This window comes from Pan paniscus, chromosome 20, assembly GCF_029289425.2.
Source record: "Pan paniscus chromosome 20, NHGRI_mPanPan1-v2.0_pri, whole genome shotgun sequence".
In the NCBI taxonomy this organism is placed as follows: domain Eukaryota; kingdom Metazoa; phylum Chordata; class Mammalia; order Primates; family Hominidae; genus Pan; species Pan paniscus.
Window position 1 is genome coordinate 61,564,160 of NC_073269.2, and position 7,084 is coordinate 61,571,243.

A 7,084-nucleotide genomic window follows, 5' to 3' on the forward strand; every position below is an offset into this window, starting at 1 on the left:
ATCTCTACTAAAAATACAAAAATTAGCAAGGCATGGTGGTGCGCGCCTGTAGTACCAGCTACTAGGGAGGCTGAGGCAGGAGAATCGCTTGAACCTGGGAGGCGGGGGTTGCAGTGAGCCGAGATTGTGCCACTGCACTCCCGCCTGGGTGACAGAGCAAGACTCCATCTCAAAAAACAAAACAAAATAAAAAAAGAAATAAAAGAAAAAAGAAGTTACAGAGCAGTCTATATATAGGAAGGCTGATTTGTAAAAAAAAAAAAAATTGTTTTCATGTGGAAATTTCTAGAAGAAAACATAGCTAATGTAAACAGCATTTGACTCTAAGCAGTGAGAAATCAGGAGATCTCCATTTTGTTATCTCCTTCTCTGGATTTTCTAATTTTTTTTTCCCCTATAACAATCACTGTCATTGTCAGAGTGCACTTGGTTGCCAGGAACAGAAGCCAAGAGAGGTTTGTGGGAAAACTGAGGGACTTCCATGGGTTCACTTGTTCCTCAAGAACAAGGACCTTGTTTGTGCCGTTCACTGTATTTTGTTGACTGAATTAGTGAACTGGCATAGCAGAAAATAAAATTCAACCGTGCCCCTTGGAGTCTCAAACTGGGGATGGGTAGTTGCTGCCTCATGGTATTTTTCTGCCTCTCTTTTATCTGTGTCTCTCCAGTTCTCTTTCCAGAGTGATGCGCAAACAAACCCTCAGATGCAAGGTGAAAGCCTGAAGCTTAGAGACAAACATTTAGTTGCATCTAGGGAGAATTTTCCTAAAGTTCATAAAATTGGTACATAGAGGAACCTTCCCTCCTGGCCAGAGTCTGCATCTGAGCACTAAGGCAAGGAGGCAACTCTCGTCAGCACTGTGCAAATGTTTTAATGCACTGGGTGGGAAAGGGAAGCAGGCAGGGAGAATGCTTCCTTTTTGTATTTTTTATTTTTGAGACAAAGTCTTGCTCTGTTGCCCAGGCTGGAATGCAGTGGTGCGATCTCAGCTCACTGCAACCTCTGCCTCCTGGGTTCAAGTGATTCTCCTGCCTCAGCCTCCCGAGTAGCTGGGACTACAGGTGCGCACCACCACGTCCAGCTGATTTTTGTGTTTTTAGTAGAGACATGGTTTCACCACATTGGCCAGGCTCGTCTCAAACTCCTGACCTCAAGTAATCCTCCCACCTCAGCCTCCCACAGTGCTGGGATTACAGGCGTGAGCCACCACACCTGGCTATTTTTTACTTTTGAGACGGTCTCACTCTGCCCAGGCTGGAGTGTAGTGATGCAGTGATAGCTCACTGTAGCCTCGAACTCCAGACCTCAGGCGATCCACCTGCCTCGACCTCCCAAAGTGCTGGAATTACAGGCATGAGCCACCACACCTGGCCTATTTTTAAATTTTTAGTAGAGATGAGGCCTTGCTATGTTGCCCAGGCTGGTCTTGAACTCCTGGCCTCAAGCAATCCTCATACCTCAGCCTCCCAAAGTGCTAGGATTATGGTTGTGGGCCACCATGTCCAGTTGGAAAATGCTTCCTAATTGTCATAAAAATGGACACTTCAGTGGACATCGCCATGCCTCCTCTTATGGGTTGAATTATGTCTCTCAAAAAAGACGTTTGAGTCCTAACTACCCAGTCCCTGTGACTGTGACCTTATTTGGAGAGAGGGTCTTTGCAGACGAGCAAGTTAAAATGACGTTATCTGGGAGGCTCCGAATCTAACGTCGTCGGTGTCATCATAAAAGGGGGGAGTTTGGGCTGGGTGTGGTGGCTCACGCCTGTAATCCCAGCACTTTGGGAGGCCGCTGAGGGCGGATCACGAGGTCAGGAGTTCAAGACCAGCCTGACCAATATGGTGAATCCCTGTCTCTACTAAAAATACAAAAATTAGCTGGGCGTGGTGGTGCACGCCTGTAGTCCCAGCTACTTGGGAGGCTGAGGCAGGAGACTCGCTTGAACCCGGGAGGCGGAGGTTGCAGTGAGCTGAGATCGCGCCACTGCACTCCAGCCTGAGTGACAGAGAGAGACTCTGTCTCAAAAAAATTAAAAAAAAGTGTGGGGCGGCATTTGGATACAGAGACAGACAGACACAGAGGGAAGACTATGTGAAGACAGGGAGAACCGCAGCTACAAACCAAGGAATGCCTAAGATACCAACCAAGCACCAGGCCTGAGAGAGGCCTGAGCAGATCCCCTCTTGAGAAAGAATAAACCAGCCCTGCCACCTCCTTTTTACCTTTTTTTTTTTTTGAGGCAGAGTCTCACTCTGTTGCCCAGGCTGGAGTGCAGTGGTAGGATTTCGGCTCACTGCAACCTCCGCTTCCCAAGCTCAAGCCATTCTCCTGCTTCAGCCTCCTGGTTAGCTGGAATTACAGGTGTCTGCCACCACATCCGGCTAATTTTTTTTTTTTTTTTGTATTTTTAGTCGAGACAGGGTTTCAACATGTTGGCCAGGCTGATCTCAAACTCTTGACCTCAGGTGATCCTCCTGCCTTGGCCTCCCAAAGTGCTGGGATTATAGGCATGAGCCCCTGCACCTGGCCGGCCTGCCACCTCCTTGATCTTGGACTTCCAGCCTCCGGAACCGTGAGCCATGAAGTTTTGCAAAACTAGTACACCCCACCCACACCCCTACGCTTTAATGCTATTCAGCCAAATAATTTGAATATAAGGAGGTGACCTCTAGAATCTACAAACAAATGCTCACATGCTCAGAGGACAGAGGGCTTTCTTAAGACAAAACCCAGAACTTAGAAGCACCCTACAGTGCACCCCCACATCCATCCCCTGACCCCTTAGCTAGGTGGTGGGCCCTGGCCTGAGAACAAATGCTTCAAGCCCAACCTTTGGCAAATTGCCCACCTACTACACCCAGCTACACGTTTGAGGCCAGGGGGCCTCCCCTGTGACCCATAAACGTGGGTGGAAATCCATCCTTTCTCCACAGTAAGCCTTGAGACCTTCGATCAGGAAAATGTCTATTTATTCCAAAAAATACCAAGTCGCAGCTCCTCTGGCTGTCCTCACCAGGGAATTAATTAGGGGAAGGGGCCAGTGTTGGAGAGGGGGTGGAGAGAGGAAGTGATGAGGAGGGAGGCAGAAGCTGTTGGAGGGTCTTCAGGTGTGGAACTATTTATCTTCTCCCTGTGAAGTGCCCCCTCCCATGCTCCCCCAACCAGACGGGGAGATGCTTGTGTGTGTGCTTGTGTATGCATGGGTTTGTGTGCATTTGCATTTGTTGGGGCATGGGGAAGTCTCAGATGACGAGGTCCCAGCTCAAGACGTGGAGGGGAATTGTCAGTACACACCTGCTCCCACCCCTCAAGACCTCTCTCCTCTATGGCTTATTTGAGATCAAATCAAGGCCCCAGGGTCAGGCAGCCTGTGCCGACTGAATAGGGACAGGGCTAGGGGTGGGATCCCTGGAATCCAGGCTGGGCTAGAGCTAGTGGAGGGGGGATAAAAAAGCTGAAAGGCCCAGACCCCCAAATCCCGGCAGCTGGAGAAAGCTGAGTGTTCCGCGGAGGTGTTGAGCAGAGGGGAGGGGGCTGGGAGGGGGCGGGTGCTCAAGCTGGCTCCTTTCTGGGGAAGTCACAGTCGGCCTGAGCGGTGCGGGGCTGGGGAGGCCCTGGAAGGGATGGGAGGAGCCCCTCAGAGCAGCTAGAAGCCGTGGGGTTGAAAAACTGGCACCAGGGCCCAGGTGGATTTGGGTAACCCCCATTTCCTCAGTGTGGTGGGAACCAAGGGCCAGTTGTCTGCCCCAAGCTCCTGACAAGAAGGAGTGTGAGGTGCCAGTGTTTTCGGGGAGACATAAGAGGGAGGGGGACGGCCCAGGGGAGGAAGAAGAGGCCCCCCCCACCTCGCCCTAGGGGCTGGGGGAGGGGCGTGTAGCCCTTTAAGAGTGGGGGAATGGCCGCCCCCGCAACATGGCTATGTACAAAGAGAATTGAGGGAAGATTGTGCATTGGGTGCTGGGGACTTCCTGCCACCCCCGGAGGCTCCCCGGGTGTTAGGGTGTTAGGGAGGGAGGTGAAGGAGCACCGCTGGTCCCCGCAGATGTGCTGGCAGGGACCATTGCTCTCCAGTGTCCCTGCTGCAGGATGAGGCCAGCAGAAGACAGCACTGAAGGCCCCAGGTCGGTCACCAGCTTTGACCCATCCCGCGGGGGTCAGGGATCTCTGAGGAGAATTTGGCCGGGGCCAGTGGAGTGCTGATCCTGGTAGGGGCCCAAGTGACAGGGATTGGGCAGGGGGCAGTGGCGTCACCTGAGGGTTGAAATGCTTCCCCTCTGGTGATAATGAGAGGTTGCTGGGTTGACCCTGTCACCAATCAGATGGCTGGGTGAGGGGCAGCGCTGCTGTCAGGAGGGGCCTGGGTGCCTCACCGGGGGGTAAGGTGAGGTTGGCTGAGGCCACATCTGTGGTGGGATTGATGCAGGCATCATCTTCGGTCAGGAGTGAGGCAGTGACATAAGGAGGGCCAGAGTAGGGGTGAAGTCTTCAGAGAGGGACAGCTGGCCCCACCCCTGTCCTTTTAGTGGAAACGGGAATATGGCCTGTTGTGCTGGTTCCCCTTAAGTGAACAACTGTAAGTACCATGTGGCCCCAGAGGACAACTGAAATACAGCCCGTCACGGTACTTGGCTCCTAAGATGATGGCTCTTGGGGGATGATGGCACATGGTTGCAGTGGACTCTGGGATGACACCAGGGTTATGGTGGATCCTAGTGGATGGTGACAGCACTGGACCTCATGGATCCTGGGAGATGATAACACCAGGGTCATGGTGGATCCTAGTAGATGGTTACAACACTGGACCTCATGGATCCTGGGAGATGATAACACCAGGGTCATGGTGGATCCTAGTAGATGGTGACAACACTGGACCTCATGGATCCTGGGAGATGATGACACCAGGGTTATGGTGGATCCTAGTGGATAGTGACGGCACTGGACCTCATGGATCACGGATGATGACACCAGGGTTATGGCGGATCCTAGTGGATGGTGACAGCACTGGACCTCATGGATCCTGGGAGAAGATGACACCAGGGTTATGGTGGATACTAGTGGATGGTGACAGACAGCACTGGACCTCATGGATCCTGGGAGATGATAACACCAGAGTCATGGTGGATCCTAGTAGATGGTGACAACACTGGACCTCATGGATCCTGGGAGATGATAACACCAGGGTCATGGTGGATCCTAGTGGATGGTGACAACACTGGACCTCATGGATCACAGGAGATGATAACACCAGGGTCATGGTGGATCCTAGTGGATGGTGACAGCATTGGCTCTCGTGGATCCTGGCAGGTGATAACACCATAGTTGAAGTGGATACTGGGAGGTAGTGGCACATGTTTGAATGAAATCCTGGGAGGTGGTGGCACATGGTTGAAGTGGATCCCTGGAGATGATGACACCATGGATCCCTGCAAATGATGATGACACTATTGGGCATCATGGGTCTTGGGAGGTGATGACACCAAAATCATGAGGGATTATGGGAAATGGTGGCATCATCAGTCCTAGTGGATTTCAGTAGAGGATGTCTCTGTCAGGCGTAGTGGATTCTGGAAGGTAATGTCATTATTGGTCATGGTGGAATCTAGGAGATGATGACACCGTCAGCTGTGGTGGCTCCTGAAAGATGATGACACCATGGTTGTGAGGAATCATGGAGGATGGTGACACCATTGGCTATGGGGAGTCTTGCAGATGGTGACACCATTAGTCATGGTAAATCCTGGAAGAAGATGATACCATAGTTGTGGGTCATAGGGAATCCTGGGGAAGGATTCCATCCTCAGACATGGGTAACACTTGACCCCGGGTGCGGTGCCATCATGAGTGGCAGGTGTTGTGTGATGCTGACAGTGTCAGTGAGGACAAGAGTAGGTGTACCCCAAGCACCTCCCCCCAGTAGAAGGCTAGGACTTTGTTGACAGAGGTGATTGTCTCTAGATATGGCAGAAAGAAAAGTGAGGCCAGGCTATGGGACACCTATGAGTGCCAGAACTCCAGGATCCTGGTGATCCAGAGTGGCCTCCTGGGAGCAGAAGGCCATCTGGAGGTCCTGTCTCCCAGGAGTCATGGCACAGATGTGGGATCCAAGGCCCCATTTCCCCTCAGAGGGTCTGGCAGAGATCCTGCTGGACATGTCCCTGGAGTCTGGGGAGGGGGCAACCAAGCTAAGTCATGGTGGGACAAGGCAGTAACTCTGGTGACACCAATACCGATGGCCTTCCAGAGTGGGCAGTGCCTCTGAGGAGGAAGCTCTGGTGATGCCATCACAGCATTGGGGGTAGGGGTGTCACTGCCAACAGCCTACACAGACCATCATCTCTGGAGGAGGCCCTCCACATGGGCGGCTCCCCAGCGATGCTTCCTTCAGACAACATCTCAGGACAGGGCCCCTCTCTGCTCTCTGGCATCTTCCCTGGGGTGGTCCTGGACTCTGGGCCTGCCCTGCCTTCTACAACATGGTGGCAGCAGTGGAGGCATCTCTTTGTGCCATCTCAGAGCACGTAGCATCTGGGCGACATCACAGAAGGAACCTCCTCCTGGAGAGGTCCCAGAGTGGGTGGTCATCTCTGGTGATGACATCACAGGAAGAGGCACGGTCCCTCTGATGACGTCATAGGGCAAGGCACCTTCTCTGGTGATGGCATCACAGGAAGAGGCACGGTCCCTCTGATGACGTCATAGGGCAAGGCACCTTCTCTGGTGATGGCATCACAGGAAGAGGCACGGTCCCTCTGATGACGTCATAGGGCAAGGCACCTTCTCTGGTGATGGCATCACAGGAAGAGGCACGGTCCCTCTGATGACGTCATAGGGCAAGGCACCTTCTCTGGTGATGGCATCACAGGAAGGAGGCAGGGTCCCTGTGATGATGTTGTGAAAAGGGGACCTTATGTCTAGTGAGGACACAATCGGTGAGGCATTTTCCCCTGCGACGTGTCCCAGGAAGATGGCTTTGTCTGTAATGATGACATCATAGGACAGAGGCATCTTCTCTGCTGCAAAGACACAGGGAGAAAATATCTTCCTCATGGCGATGATGCCAAAAGAGGCCTTGGAGTTAGAGAT

At 52.6% G+C, this 7,084-nt stretch overlaps 1 protein-coding gene across 1 annotated transcript in view; it reads left to right on the forward strand.

The window, feature by feature from the left end:
* The window catches only part of ZNF628 (zinc finger protein 628), a 78,319-nt gene that overhangs the window by 17,844 nt on the left and 53,391 nt on the right, over window positions 1-7,084 (forward strand). The window lies entirely within an intron of this gene.